Raw genomic sequence first — 16,939 nt, forward strand, 5'->3', positions numbered from 1 at the left:
TCCTCTCTGAAATCAATAAAAATATATTTAAAAATGTAGGGATTAAAAAAACGAATTAAACAATTGACTATGCAAGATATGGTCTGTGTTTACAGGAAAAATATTGTAACTTCTATGCAGTGGAGCAAAAGTGGTGCAGGTTTATGATCGTCAGTGGGTTTGTGGTTTGTTCAAAGTAAGATGAATAACTATTAACCATGTGCAATGTATCATCATCATTGTTATTATTCTAGGCTGTGAGGTGATTCATTATTCATGAGCAGTAAGTAAATATATGAACAGAGTTTACTGTTGTGATAAAATAAAACTTAAATACATTTATCTGACATGGTTTATCTGACTTTTTATGCAACACATAATCCTTATTGTGTTGCACAGTAAACAGGCATAAGTTGTAAACTGTTCACTTTAAGACTCATAATTAAAATTACTTTTACAGAGACAAAAATGCTTTTAGTTTTCTTATTTTATTTGGATTCCTTGTATCCTGAATCAACATCAATGGAGTTCAGCAGAGAAATGATTCAGAATGGGGTATTTACCACTACTTCAAAGCAAATTGCAGCTCTAGCTGCTTTGGCTTAGAGGACAGAGCCTTGGCCTGCAGACTGAAGGGTCCCAGGTTCGATTCTGGTCAATGGCACATGCTCAGGTGCGGGCTTGATCCCCAGTAGAGGGCATGCAGGAGGCAGCCGATCAATGATTCTCTCTCATCATTGATGTTTCTATTTCTTTCTTCCTCTCTGAAATAAATAAAAATATATTTTTTAAAAAAGGAAAATGCATGAGCCTCTGAACTTGCTATATCTTAACTAGTGGAAGAAGCAATAGGCTTTCCATGTTCCAGAAGCAGGAACAAGTTGTCCAGAATTTTGTTTAATAGAAAATGTATAGGGGAGTGAATCTCAAGATTGAGTGTGTCTACTACAACATGGAATATAATAAGAAAACTGTAATAATTGCATTAGTTATGTACTTGTTAAATGTCTAAGACAGGGTGATTTGGTAAATTAAATTGCTACCTGCATATAAGATCTTGGCTGGGTATTTTTTAAAAAAGAAACACTGTGTAATGGATGGACTTTATGTTAAAAATATCTGCTGTTCCTTCCCTGTGAGAGGAGGATACTTTTTCAGTCTCCCACTGACATGGGTTTAGCTATGTGACTTGCTTACTTCCAAGAAGTATGAGGGAAATAATGTCTGCCACATTGGAGCACAGGTTTTAAGAACATTGTGAGGTTTCAGCTAGATAATTTAAGAGACATTGCCTAGGTGTGTGCCAGAAATCTAGACAGTCATAGGTTAAAGAAGAATAAAAACAACCACAGACAAAGAAATTCTGTTAGGACACAATTGCCCACTCAAACAATGGGTCAGTTAGGTTTTCTCTTAGTTTGAAATAAAAATTCCAAAGGTTACCCTTTGAGCAATGGCCTAGATGATATGAATAATGGCATTATTTTCTAGGCTAATGCTAGAGTAAGGGAAGAAATAAGATAAGCAAGGGTTTTATGTTTGGCTAAAGTAGGAAGTCTTGATCCAGTGTCTTGGGCAGAAGTCTAGATCTAGTCATGCACATCAGTTACTTCTTTTCCTAGTCAATTTGTTTTGAAGGTCTTCATTGCTTGTACAGAATCAGGTATCAAGTGAAGCCTTCCTTAGCTGTGAGATGTGTACCTAAAGCTCAGTGTCTTCTAGATTTGCAGCAGTGTCAATGATCAGGAGCAGTTGATAAGGTCCCTTTCAACAGGACTCAAGGGCTGTCCTCTTCCAATGATGCTTCCAGAACACCCAGTTACTAGGCTCTGGGCCAGCCGTGGGCAAACTACGGCCCGCGGGCCGGATCCGGCCCATTTGAAATGAATAAAACTAAAAAAAAAAAGACCGTACCCTTTTATGTAATGATGTTTACTTTGAATTTATATTAGTTCACACAAACACTCCACCCATGCTTTTGTTCCGGCCCTCCGGTCCAGTTTAAGAACACATTGTGGCCCTCGAGTCAAAAAGTTTGCCCATCCCTGCTCTGGGCTCTGATCTAAAGGATCATTTGAATTGAAGTCTGGAAAATCTTCTTTGACTTGTTAATGATGGGCTTGAGCATAAGACATTAAAGACATACAGTAGCTGGTCATACTAGCACATGATGATGAGGGATTAGCAGGTGGTTTTATTCCAATAAACACTGGTCTACTGGTACAGTGCCTCATGTGAAGTCAAAGCACATTTTCTAACTGGGAGGGCATCAGCCTTGAGGCAAGGGAAGGCTTTAACCTATTTGGAAAACATACCCAACAATAAGAAGGTATTGATAACTCATACTAAGTGACAGTTGAGTGAAGTCAAGTTGGAGGAGCTAAAAGGGTTCAGAGGGAGGAAGTCTGAGAACAAAATAGTTTATCTTCAGTGCACTATGGTGGGTAAAGAAAGGCAAAAACGAAAAATAGGATTTGCAAGGAAGCCTGAAAAAAAACAAGTTGTTTTCCTGAGTTTCCCATAGCCCTGAATGTTCATTTAATGTATAGGCATTGTTTACCCATCTAAGTTTCTCAAATTCAGAAAACTGTTGCCATGTTACAGGGATATCAGGATTAAAAAAAAAAAAAAATTGGCAATGAAGGACTATTTTTGTTGTTGTTGCAGCAGAATGGACTTCATGTGCCATGATCTCTATAAATTCTACTAGAGGCCCGGTGCATGAAATTTGTGCACTTTGGGGGGAGGCATCCCTCAGCCTGGCCTGAGCCCTCTCACAGTCCGGGAGCCCTGGGAGGTTGTCCAATTGATGGCTTAGTGGGCCTACGCCATCAGTTGGACATCCTTAGCATTGCCACGGAGGCAGGAGAGGCTCCCACCACTGCCACTGTTCTTGCCAGCTGTGAGCTCAGCTTCTGGCTGAGTGATGCTCCCCCTGTGGGAGTACACTGACCACCAGGGGGCAGCTCCTGTGTTGAGTGTCTGCCCCCTGGTGGTCAGTGCGCATCATAATGACCAGTCATTCCACCATTCGGTCATTTGCATATTAGCCTTTCATTATATAGGATACACTATAGATAAGGGCCCCTAGAACCATAAGAAATGCAAAAAATTCACTGTTAACTCTTTCTCGAAATGCCCCTATTGAAAATAAAATTGCCCCCCTGTGGGGCCTGTGCTGCACCTTGGGAACCACTGGGCTTGACACTTTTCCTCTCTGAGCTTCATTTCTGAATACATACACATATACCATGGAAATTGTAATCTCTTCTCTGTCTACCTCACTGGGTTGTCATGAGGAGGTTTTGAGCTAATAAACCTAGAAATGTTTAATCAAGTAAGTGATGTCTAAATGGGAAGGGATTGTTATTTTTAAGCCCACGGGTACCTTCGCAGGTAGCAGGTGCTGATTAGGGGAGGAGGCATGATTGTTTCCTGGGACTGTAGCTATCAAAGCTTTGCAGAGGGTTCCGCAGGCCTCAGAGGGGCAGGCTCTGGCCAGCAGCCCTGTAGCGGTGGTTGTCCCTGGAGGTGCTAGGGGGGGACAGTAGGGGGATACTAGGGGGTGACGAGGCCAAAGGGGGAGTAACTGTGAAACTTCCCTGCTTGGTGCCATTCTTTAAATTGTATGTGGCCATTTCCCAGCTGTATGTGCTCAGGGAAGGGCTCCAATCTCCTGGAGTGGGGCTGGGACGGGCCAGGGCGGGGCCAGGCGGGCTAGGAGGGTGAGGCTCAGTGCGCTTTTGCTGTGGAGAAGGTGCTGCTGCTGGGGGTGGGGGATGGGTCTGACCCTGGAGGGGGCTTGCTCAGGCCTGCCTCCACCTGAGTCTGGAGTTGTAGGGAGGAGAGGTGTGCCCGGCCCCAGTGGAGGGGGCCCAGCAGCGGTGGGCCACAGGCCCTGGGTACCTCGGGGGCGCTGATGGGTTGTCCTTGGCATGAGGCATGCTATTGCTGTGGTCGCCCCTGGCGGGGGTGGCGGTGGAAGAGATTGGGAGTCGAAGGTGCAGGCTGCGGCTACCCCTGAGGCTGGGTCTTCTCCCTGTCCAGTCAGCCTCCCCGTCCCCCCTGGGATGTGGGGGCTGGGGTAGGGTGTCCATGCAGAGGGATTGGAAGAGCTCCCCAAGGCCGCTTCCTCTTCCTTCTTTGCAGTCAGGCTCCTGTCAGGCACTATCCTCAGACCCCTGGGAACTTGGCTCCGGCTGCCCTGCCCCTCCATGGCTCCCTGAAACCCCCACCCCACTCAGCTCTCCCTGGCCGCCTGCCTGTCAAGAGGCTGCTGGGGTGCCCTGCTGCAGGCAGCGTTGTCCTGGGGCAAGGGGTGGGGGTATGGGGAGCAGTTCCAGTGAAGTTTAGTAAACCCCAGGTTGGTGTCGAGATTCAGCTGCGGGGCCATGGGGGAGTCTGCCTGGGCAGGAGGAAATCCTGCTAGACCTGGAGTCCCACCCCATGGCCCTGCAGCCCGCCCACCCAGTGAATAGTTGTGATGTGATGCATCCCGGATAATTTGCATATTCCTCTATTTTATATAAATAGATTGCTGCTGCCTTTGCATTAAAGTCAGTTACCAGGGCACTTCCCTGGCTAATACTCAGGTTCAGTATTTTTACTATGAACCTCAGTTTTGATAATAGCAATTTAAGAAGGTAATGGAATAGCAGTAAGAAGGCAATTTTCTTGTTGGCCATTATTAGAGATCTAACTGAGAAGTCACTACAATGAAATTGACAAGGAAATTTGGTTATTTCTGTGCCACCAAATATTTTAAGATAATAACTAGAATTACAAGGGATAACATTATACCAGACTATATCAGTGTTTTAGGAATTTCATACAATTTCTCTAGAACAACTTATATTGCCCCGTGAAAAACACCTAAGAAGTTTTATCATCACTTATTTAATAATGCAGCTCATGTAATTTAACATACTGAATGAGTATAATTAGTTTAATATCTCCCCTTTTATAAGGAAAGAGAATTTGAAAATTCTAGGGACCTTCTTAAAAACCTCAGAGTTAGTTTGTGGTCAGAATTTCTTTAGAATTTGATTCTTGAGAAGTTGTAAAACTATCAAAAGGTTTTAGTACACTTGATTAAGTAAGATCACACGTTATTATGTAATAATAATTAATGGTCTATTTGACCAAAGCAACAATATAAGATTTCACATACCAATACAGAGGGTTAGTTCTTACTATTGAAAAGGTTCAGTTTTCTTAAGTAATCGAAGACCTAATTAAGACAACATAAAACACATAAAATTATTTTGATAAAACAGAATATTTGCTGTACTTGCAGATTACTTGATAAGAAACACTTTTTACAATTTATCATCAGAAGAGCAATGGTTCAAAAGACATTTGTCTTTTAAGCAGATGAAAGAAAAGTTTTCATTTTGCATAGGTACACCATTGATATTAAAGCTTAATTTTTAAAACCCCTATAATAACAATTCAATTTTTAGCTAGCTTCATCACAAAAAGAAAAAGTCTTTCCCATGCTCACTCTCTTTTTTCAACTTTTTGCATACATTTAATTAAAGTCAGTGTCAGCCATGACAGGTATGTCAAGTACTATGTCAAACTGAGGTAATGGGGTGCAATGGGAACACTTTTAGGAGGTGCCTGGATATGCAAAACCACAAGTCTGGACACTTAAATAGGACTCCATCTAGACACTCATATGAGTGGGACCTCCACCCTATGTGGGCTTTAAGAACTCAGACTTTCCAGCCCTGGTCAGTTAGCTCAGTTGGTTAGCATGTCGTCCTGATATGCCAAGGTTGTGGGTTTGATCCCTGGTCAGGCCACATACAAGAATTAACCAATGAAGGCATTAATAAGTGGAACAACATGGAACAGCAACTCACTCTCTCTCTCTCTATTTACCCCTCCCTCTCTTTTTCTCATATATACACACTAGGGGCCCAGTGCACAAATTCATGCACCTTGAAAGGAACTGTGGGCCATGAGGCTGTGGTGAACACAGGGGCAGGTCTCAGCCTGACCCCTCCTGCCGCAGCCCCCAGTCCCCTGTCTGCTGGCAGCCCCGCTCCCACATGCTGATGGCGCTGGGCCCGCTTGCACCTGCTGATGGTGTGGAGTGATCAGGGCCGGTGCCAGCAGCGGGGGTGAGCAGCGGCTGCTGCCCCGATCACCCCTCAGGAGAAGGGGGAGGTGGAGAAGCCCTTAGGAGTGATGGGGGATGGCAGCTGCCACTTGCACCCACTGATGGCGCTGGCCCCAATCACTCCATGCTGTCAGCAGGTACGAGCACTGGGCGGGACCATGGTGTGCAGGAGCAAAGACTTTTCAGTAACCACCAGAGGCTTTCCCAATGACAGCGACAGGCGCCCCACCTTAGTCTGGTGCTCCCACCCTGCTCACCTGCTCTGCCATCCCACCATAGCTGATGCCCGCCATGTTCCACACACGCCCCTTGGTGGTCAGTGCATGTCATAGCATTTTATATATCCAGATATTTTATTATTATTAATTTTCTAAATATATTTTATTGATTTCTTACAGAGAGGAAGGGAGAGGGATAGAGAGTTAGAAACATCGATGAGAGAGAAACATTGATCAGCTGCCTCCTGCACACTCCCCACTGGGGATGTGCCTGCAACCAAGGTACATGCCCTTGACCGGAATCAAACGTGGGACTCTTGAGTCTGCAGGCCGACGCTCTATCCACTGAGCCAAACCCGTTAGGGCTATCCAGATTTTTTAAAGCACTCAGAGCTCTGACCAACCAATGTGCTTGTGGCTTGAGCTTGCCTGTATCTGTCAGATTCAGGGCCCTGCCAGACTTCCACCCCACAGGAGGCATGCCACCACTGTAGCTGCCTGGCTTGACACCTGCACTTCACTCAATCTACAGATGGCCTCCAATGACCACAACTTTGCACTGGATGCTAGCTCTGCTCACTTCTATCACATAAGTTCCCCCTCTCTGTGTGCAAACTGCATGTGACTCTTGGCTAACTGGGGAGGTCTCCCCTAATAAACCTGGCATTGTGGGAACATACAAATGTGTGAGTGACTCCTTTTGGGGATGCACCTTTGCTCATGACAAAAAAATTACCTACATTATACACGCAAGTATATACATACAAACATATTCAGATAGATACATGCATACATACATACATGCATGCACATACATATGTGGGAGTACATGTATTCTGTGTATGAAAGACACAGTGTATATGTTCTGTGAATGAAAGACACACTGCAGAGGATAAAGAGCAAAAATATCATAAGCCTTGATTTTAGGAAGGCAATGATCGATTAAGGGGCACATGCAACTAACCTAAAATTACAATAAAATGCCTAATAGAAGACCTGCAAACTAGGTTCAAGAGTAGCACTGAATGATGAAATTTTGCCTAAGGTTAAGGAGAGTATCATTAAAAGAAGAGAAATACTTTGGGTAGAATATGAATAAAAGTTTTTAAAGGGGGTGTATAGTGGAACAGTTGTGTTGTGGGAATAGAGTTCTGTGAATCATTCTGGTAAATCGTCATACCTGAGGGGTATCATGGAAACCCTGGTAATGTTTCTCTCTCTCCCTCTCCCTTAATCTCTCTCTCAAATCAATTGAAAATCATATTTAAAACAAACAAATTTAACACATGTTTAACAAAAACACACTGACAGCCTTGAACAATGATCCCATCTGATTCTAATGTGTGTCCCCAAGTAGTAGCATCACCAGCACAGTCCTAGGAGTTACTACTTTGGAAAGTAATAGTAGCACAATTACTACATGAAATCAATGTTTTCCAGATTAAAACATTTATTAATGTGAACATTAAAAACAGGTCACCATTTATGTCCTGTCTGGCACTTCTCAGAGGGTCCCTGCGCAGGTCTATGTGGCACTGCTGGTGGGCGGGGTCGCCATGCGGGTTCCATCCATCAGCTGTGGGTGGCTGTGCATCAGGCAGGGCTGCTCAGCTGTCCTCAAAGGTGTGAGAAAGCAGCACTTTGCCTGTGCGGACACCTCTCTGCGCCTGCGCACACAGTGGCGACTCCCCCAACATGGCATCCTTTCCTTCTCTTAAGAGGCCTGTAAGGTAAACAGGAGGGAACGAGGCTTGTCCAAGGTTGCTTAAGGGATCTCGGACCCCAAGTTCTTTTCATCACTGTGTACCCAGCGGCCTCGTGGGAGCAAGAGATCAGGTAGACTGAGCACGTCCCACCACGGCTCTGTGTGTAAGACCTGGCCTGTTTTTTTGTTGTTGCTGTTTATTTTTTGAATATTTTTATCACAGTAAAATATACACAATAAAATTTACCATTTTAACTATTTTTGATGCACAATTCAGTGCTGTTGAGCTCACAGTGTTGTGTGGTTGTCACCACCATCATCTCCATCACTGCTCCCATCTTCTCCAACTGAAACTCTGTCCCCACTAAATAATGTCCCATCCTCCTCCCCCACCCCTGGTCCCCTCCATCTTACCTCTGTCTCTATGACTGACAGCTCCAGAGGCCTCATGTGAGTGGGATCACACAGTATTTGTCTTTCTGTGACTGGCTTGTTTCACTGAGCATCATGTCTTCAGGTTGCAGCATGTATCACATGTCCTTCCTTTTTTTTTTTAAATTGAATTTATTGGGGTGAGATTGGTTAATAAAATTAAATAGCTTCCAGGTACACAATTCTATAATACATCATCTGTATATTGTACTGTGTTCACCACCCCAAGTCATGTCTCCTTCCATCACCATTATCTTTTCTATACCCTCTTCTACCAACACCTTTCCCTGTGGTAATCTCCATACTGCTGTCTGTCTGTCTATGAGATTTTTTTTATTAATATATTTTATTGATTTTTTTCAGAGAGGAAGGGAGAGGGAATAGAGAGTTAGAAACATTGATGAGAGAGAAACATCGATCAGCTGCCTCCTGCACACCCCCTACTTGGGATGTGCCCGCAACCAAGGTATATGCCCTTGACCAGAATTGAACCTGGGATCCTTCAGTCCCCAGGCCGATGCTCTATCCTCTGAGCCAAACTGGTTAGGGCTCTATGAGATTTTTTTTTCCTTAGCATAATCCCTTTACTTTTCACCCAGTTCCCAGCCCCCTTCTCCTCTGACACCTGTCAGTCTGTTGTCTGTATCTATGAGTCTGTTTCTATTTTTTTGTTGTTTAATTTTTGTGCATTAGATTCCACATATAAGTGAAATCATAAGTTACTTGTGTTTCTCTAACTGACTAATTTCACTTCACGTAGCATAATACTCACCAGGTCCATCCATGCTGTTGCAAAGAGTAAGATTTCCTTCATTTCCTTCCTTTTTACGGCTCAGTAGTATTCCATTGTGTTCATGTACCACAGCTTTTTCAGCCACTCCTCTACTGATGGGCATATATCCTATTGAATCAGTGTTTCAGGTTTCTTCAGATATATTCTCAGAAGTGAAATTGAAGGGTCATAAGGCAGTTCCATTTTTAATGTTTTGAAATAACTCCATACTGCTTTCCACAGTGGCTACACTAATCTGCATTCCCACCAACAGTGCACAAGTGTTCCCTCTTCTCCACTTCCCACCAACACTTGTTGATTTATTGATGATAGCCATTCTGGCAGGTACAAGGTGATACCTCATTGCAGTTTTCCTTTCCATTTCTGTAATGATTAGTGATGCTGAGCATCTCTTTATATGTCTGTGGGTCATCTGTGTGTCCCTCTTGGAGAAGTGTCTATTCACGTCCTTTGCTCATTTTTAAATTGGATTGTTTGTTTTGTGTGAGTTTTGTCAGTTCTTTATAAATTTTGGATATTAACCCCTTATCAGATATATCATTAGTGAACATGTTTTCTCATTCCGTGGGTTGTCTTTTCATTTTGTTGATGGTTTCCTTTGCTGTGTAAAAAAATTTAGTTTGATGTAGTCCCATTTGTTTATTATTTTTTGTTGTTTCCTTTGCCTGAGGATATATATCAGAAAAATTATATATTGCTATAAGAAATGTCCAAGAAATGTCCAATGCTTATGTTTTCTTCAAAGATTTTTATGGTTTCAAATCTTACATTTAAGTATTTAATCCATTTTTAGTTTATTATTTTGTGTGGTGTTAGAAGGTGGTCTAATTTCTTCTCTTTTCTTTTTCTTTTCTTTCCTTTTCTTTTCTTTTTTTGGCATAGATCTGTCAAATTTCCCCATCATTTATTGAATAGACTATCTTTACTCCATTGTATGTGCTTGTGTCCTTTGTCAAATATTAACCAAAAAGACATTGGTTTATTTGAGGCTTTCTATTCTTTTCCATTGATCTATATGTCTATTGTTATGCCAGTACCAGGCTGTTTTGATTATTATGGCCTGTAGTTAATTTGATATCATGTAGCGTGATTCCTCCAAGTCTGTTCTTCTTTTTCCAGATTGCTGTGGCTATTCAGGGTCTTTTGTGGTTCCATATCAATTTTTGGAATATTTGTTATAGTTCTGTGAAATATGCCATTGGAATCTTGGTAGGAATTGGATTGAGACTGTAGATTCCTTTAGGTAGGATGAACATTTTAATGATGTTAATTCTTTCTATCCATGAACTCATTATGTGCATCAGCTTATTTGTATCTTCATCAATTTATTTATTCAGTGTCTTATAATTTTCTGAGTACAGGTCTTTTTTTTTTTTTTTTTTTGAATACAGGTCTTTTGAGTCCTGGCTTACAGTTATTCCTAGGTGTTTTGCTTTATTTCATTTTTATAGGAGAGACAATGTCTCTCTTCTTCTTTTTTTAAATCCTCACTTGAGGATATGCTTTTATTTATTTGAGAGAGAGGAGAGAGAGAGAGAGAGAGAGAGAGAGAGAGAGAGAGAGAGAGAGAGAGATCAATTGGTTGCCTTCCAAACACCCTGACAAGGGATGGAACCCACAACCTAGGTATGCACCCTGACCAGGAACTGATCCTGTGACCATTAGGCTTACAAGATGATGCTCCAGTCAATTGAGCCACACAATCAGGGCCTTAGGTGTTTTTTTTGTTTTTTGTTTTGTTTTGTTTTTGAGGCAATTTTAACTGGGATTGCCCTCTGAGTTTCCCTTGAAATAAATAGTTTATTATTGGTGTATAGAACTGCAACTGCTTTCTCAATATTTACTTTGCATCCTCCTACTTTACTGAATTCATTGATGAATTCTAGTAGTTTTTTGGTGGAATCTTTAGGGTTTTTTATATACAGTAAAATGTCATCCACAAATAATGAGTTTTTCTTCCTCCTTTCTGTTTGGGTTGTTTTTTATTTCTTCTTCTTGTCTGATTGCTGTGGCTAGGACTTCCAGTACTATGTTGAATAAGAGTGGTAAAAATAGACATCCCTATATTGTTTCTGATCAGAAGAGAAATGCTTTTAGTTTTTCTGATTGAGAATGATGCTGTCTGTGGGTTTGTTATATATGGCTTTTGTTATGTTGAGGTATGTTCGCTCTATTCCTACTTTGCTGAGAGCTTTTATCATAAATGGGTGCTGGATTTTATCAAATGCTTTTTCTGCATCTGTTGATATGTTCAGATGGTTTTTATCCTTCATTTTGTGTATATGGTGCATCATGTTTATTGATCTGTGGATATTGTACCAATCTTGCATCTCTGGAATAAAGCCCACTTGATCATAGTGTATGGATTTTTTAACGTTCTGCTGGATTCAGTTTGCTAATATTTTTGATGATTTTAGCATCTATGTTCATCAGAGATATTGGCATGAACTTTTTTTTTGAACTTTGTTTTTAATGTCTTTATTCTGGTTTTGGAATGACAATAATGCTGACCTTATACATGAGTTTGGGAGTCTTCTCTAGTCTTGAATTTTTTGGAATAATTTGAGAAGAACAGGTATTAGTTCTTGGAAAGTTTGATAAAATTCACCTGTAATTCCTTCTGGTCCAGCACTTTTGTTTGTTGGGAATTTTTGTATTACTGCTTCGGTTTCATGAGTTGTAATAGGTCTATTCAGATCTTCTTCTTCCTGATTGAGTTTTGAAAGATTATATATTTCTAGGAATTCATCCATTTTGTTCAGATTGTCCAATGTGTTGGCATATAGTTGTTTGTAATGTTTTCTTACAATCATTGTATTTCTGTCGAGTCAGTTGTTATTTTTCCTCTTTGATTTCTGATTTTATTAACAGGGTTCCTCTTTTTTTTTTTTTTTTTTTGATGAGTCTGGATAAAGGTTTGTCAATCATGTATTTTTGTTTTTTGATTTTTTTTTCATTGCTGTTAATCATCACCAGAGGATATCGTTTTCCATTTGAATTTTTTAGAGAGAATGGAAGGGAGGAGAGAAAGGAGGAGGAAGAGGAGAAGAGATAAACAGGGAGAGAGATATATATTAATTGGTTTCCCTCCTCCTGTGAGAGAGACTCTCCATTTGGTTCCCGCCTGCACATGCCCAACTAGGGTCAGGGATTGAACCTGCAAGCCAGGTACGTGCCCTTGACCAGGAATTGAACCCATAACCATTTGGTGTGTGGACGCTCTAACCACTGTGAACAACTCTAGCTTCATTGATCTTTTGTATTTTTTTAGACTCTTTTTTATTTCTGCTCTCCTCTTAATTATTTCCTTTGTTCTCATTTTGAGCTGTTTGTTTTTCTCTTTTCTAGTTCCTCTAAGTGTAAAGTTAGATTATTTATTTGAGATTTTTCTTGTTTTTGAGGTAGGCCTGTAATGTTTTGAAATTTCCTTCTTAGAACTACTTTTGCTGTGTCCAATAGATTTTGGATCGTTTGGTTCCCATTTTCATTTGTTTCAAGTTATCTTTTGATTTCTTTTTTGATCTCATTGTTAACCCATTCATCAGTTACATGTTATTTAGTCTTTATGGCTTTGTGTGCTTTACATTTTCTTCTTTTTTTATCTTATAAATAATAACTTTTATTATGGCAAAATGCATATAATGTAAGATATACAATTTTAACCACATTTAAATATACAATTCAGCTGTATTAAATACATTGATGTTGTGGAACGATCACCACTATCCATCGCCGGAATTGTTTGTTTGTTTGTTTTGCTTCTCATTGTTTTTTTTCTTCTTTGTTGAATTTATTGGGATGACAGGTTTTAGGTGTGTACAATTCTATAATATATCACCTGTATACCAGTTTTTTTTTCTTCTGATTGATTTCTAGTTTTATGTCATTATGGTTAGAGAACATTTATGATATAATTTCAATCTTCTTAAATTTATTGAGACATGTTTTGTGTTCTAACATGTGGTCTATCCTAGAAAATATTCCATGTGCGTTTGAAAATGTATATTCTGCTGCTTTGCAGTGAAATGCTCTGCAGATACCAATTAAATCTACCTGATCTAGTATGTCATTTCAGGTCACTATTTCCTTTTAGATTTTCTGTCTGGCATATATATCCATTGATGTCAGTGGGGTATTATGATCCCCTATTGCTGTCAATCTCTCCCTTTACATCCATCAAGATTTTCTTTATATATTTAGGTGCTCCTATGTCAGGGACATAAATGTTTAAAGGGGTATATCCTCTTCTTGGATTGCTCCCTTTATCATTATGTAGGGTCCTTCTTTGTCTCTTAAGACAGTCTTTGTTCTAAGTCTGTTTTGTCACATATAGGTATTGCTACCCCAGTATTTTTTTTTTCATTCTCATTTGCATGAAATATATTTTTCCTCCCCTTTACTTTTAGTTTGTATACTCCATTCTGAGGTAGGTCTTGTTTTCTTACCCATTCAGTTACCATGTTTTTTAATTGGAACATGGGAGCCATTTACATTTAAAGTGATTATTGATAGGTATGTATATTTTGCCATTCTATTCTTTTAACTATGTTCCTATTTTTTCCCCTTCTTCTTGATGCTTTAACAATTCTTGAAATACTGGTTTGGTGATAATGAGCTTCTTTAGCTTTTGGTTGTCTGGGAAGCTCTTTATTTCTCTGTCAATTTTAAATGATAGCCTTGCTAGGCAGAGTAGTCTTAATTGTAGTTCCTTGCTTTACATCACTTTGAATATTTCGTGCCAATCCTTTCTAGCCTGCAATATTTCTGTTGACAAATTAGTTGACACTCTTATGGGAGCTCCCTTGTACGTAACTAAGTACCTTTCTCTTTCTGCTTTTAAGATTTTCTCTTTGTTTTTAATCTTTGCCATTTTAATTATGATGTGTTTTGGTGTGAGCCTTTTTGGGTTCATCTTGTTTGGGACTCTCTGTGCTTCTTGGACTTGTCTTTTTCCTTCACCAGGTTAGGGAAGTTTCTGTCATTATTTATTTTCATAGGGTCTCCATCTGCTGCTCTTTATTTTCTCTTTCTTGTACTTCTTTGATGCAATTCATGTTCTTAGGATTCATGTTGTCCCAAAGATCCCTGAAACAGTCCTCAATTAATTTTATTTTTTATTTTTGCTGCTCTCATTGTCTTCTGCTCCCGTCTGCCAAATCACTGATTTGATCTTCTGCTTCATCCAGTTGCCTATTTCTTCTAGTGTATTCTTCATTTCAGACATTGTATCCTTTACTTCTAACTTGTTTTTTTATGGCTTATATGTTCATTTTCATGCTTACCATCTCTTTATTGAAGTTCACACTGATTTCATCCATTCTTAAGTTCCTTTAGAACCCTTATAATTATTTTCTTCTTTAATGCTGTGTCTGTTGTTGCTTGCCTCTACTTCATTTAGCCATTTTTTTTTTTAAGGTGTCTTCTGTGCTTTAATTTGGGGCATGTTTCTTTGTCTACCCATTTTGGCTGTCTCTGTGTGTTTGTTTCTATGTATTGCACTATTAGACGCCCAATCTTGGCAGTGTGGGCTTATGTAGTAGGTGTCCTGTGAGACCTAGTGGCACTGTCTTCTTTTTTCCAGAGCTGAGTGTTATAGGAATCTCCCTTGTGTGTGTTATGTGGGCCCTCCTGTTGTCGTTGAGTCCACAATGCTATTGGCCTATTCATGGTTGACCTTCAGGCTGGCTGACTGTGAGGATCAACCCTGACCTCACATTGTATGAGCTGCTGTTCAGGTGCTGACCACATGGAGCTGAAGTGGTCTCATCCTGTTCTGGTGCCTGCCAAGCTCTCTCTTTGGACATGCTGCATATTAAGCTAATTGGATCATGCTCTGATGTCATCTAAAGTTGGCCACTGTGTGTTTGTCCTGGGAGGGATTCTGGTGCCGGCCAATTTCAGATGCTTCTTGTGACTGGCCCTGGGCATTCTATTTGGAGCTGCAAAGCAATTTGCAGTTTGTGGCTGCCTCTGCTGGGTCAGAGTGAGTTCAGAAAGTCCAAGCAGTGCACCAAGGCTGACTTTTACCTGCAGTGGGACTGGGGGAAGTTCATCAAAAGTCCCAAGACACCCCTGATATCTGCCTCTGCCTGCCTGCATCTGCCATGTGCCTGTTAAGCTCAGTCACTGAAAGAGTCTCTGGAGGTATTCAAGTAGCATGAGGTAACTTCTCAGTGAGTTCTCAGGTAGAGTGAGCGGTGTTCACCAGATTGATGCAGGTTCAAACTTGTTGTCTGTGCTGGGTTTGAGGGCACTCAGCAAATGTTCCAGGGTATACCAGGTCTAGCTTCCACCTACTGGGTCTCGCACACCTCTGAGAAGGCTACAAAAGACCCAGGCCTGGCTTTCTTTGTAGGAGTAGAACTAAAATGTCAAAACAGGCTACTTCGTAGGGTTTAAGATTTCTGGGATTCATAAGATTTCTGAGATCAGCCATGTGAGCTCAAGTGCTTTGCAGAGGGTCAGTGGGTTGTCCGAGGCCATGGAGCTGCTTCTTATTGTGGGTGGTTCATGGTCCCCTGGGATGCAGTGGGAGAGTGAGATGGTGGTGATGTCCTGCAGCTCTGATCCCATCACTGTGTCACAAAAAGTTTAGTCCTCTGGTGTGTACCTGATCCTCACAGATGCATCCCTCCATTTTCATCCTAAGATAACTGCAGTTCTCTTCAGATGTCTGGCCAGATGCATGTTCACTGGCTGCATGGGCAGCACCATTCCTGCCTTCCTTCCTCAAGCTGGGTGAGCCAGGCTGGCTGGGTGCAGGAAAGGGCAGATAAACGGCCCTTGGGTGGGTTGAAATGCTATTAGAACCATTACGATTTTTTAAAATGTTTTTTCTGTGTCTGCACCTTCACTAGAACAAAGCAACCAAAGTGATGCTTAGCTCACTCTCATGGAAGCACAGTTCTGCCCTGTACCAGTGCCACATGTCACCAGAACAGTGAAGGGGGCAACTGGAGGAAGAAGACAGGGCATTCCTCTCCCAGCAGTATAACACCCTCACAGGCATGATTCTGTCTGGAGAGCTGACCCCTGCTGGAGCGCTTAAGGCTTTTAGGCACCGAGTGTACTGATCTGATTTATATTTTTTAAAGATCACTCTGATTTGCATTTTTATTTTTATTTAAAATTATTTTACTACTTTAATTTTTTTCAATTAGAGATGACATTCAATATTAGTTTCAAATGTATATAATAGTGGTTTGACATTAATATAACATATAGAGTGATCCCCTGATAAGTATAGCATGGGGAATCTTTTAAAAGGGTAATAATGAAATTCATGAGGGCTCGACCCTCATAACCTAATCACCTTCAATAGACCCACTTTTTATTTATTTTAATCAAACTTATTTGGGTGACATTCATTAATAAAATTGCATAGGTCAGGTGTGCCATTCTACAATGCATCATTTGTATATCGCATTGTGTGCTCACTGCCTTCAAGTCAAGTCTCCTTCCATCACCATTAATCGCCCCTATGCCCTCTTCTTCCTCCACTCACCCTTCACCCGCCAACCCGATCACCACTCCAACATGCCACCCCCACCTGCCATCCCACACCCAATACCCCCAGCACCCACCTGCCACCCCACACCCAACACCCCCAGCACTCAGCTGCCATCCCAAACCCACTAGCCCCTCCTGCTACCCACACGCCACACCCCCAGTCCTCACCCGCAACC

General features: G+C 41.2%; 1 non-coding gene across 1 annotated transcript; it reads right to left on the minus strand.

The window, feature by feature from the left end:
- Positions 1-16,091: 16,091 nt before the first annotated feature.
- Positions 16,092-16,294, minus strand: LOC118669535. The gene has a single exon (XR_004972009.1). It is a non-coding gene; the product is annotated as a small nucleolar RNA SNORA74 (small nucleolar RNA).
- Positions 16,295-16,939: the final 645 nt, after the last annotated feature.

Source organism: Myotis myotis, unplaced genomic scaffold, assembly GCF_014108235.1.
Source record: "Myotis myotis isolate mMyoMyo1 unplaced genomic scaffold, mMyoMyo1.p scaffold_m19_p_14, whole genome shotgun sequence".
NCBI classification, from domain to species: domain Eukaryota; kingdom Metazoa; phylum Chordata; class Mammalia; order Chiroptera; family Vespertilionidae; genus Myotis; species Myotis myotis.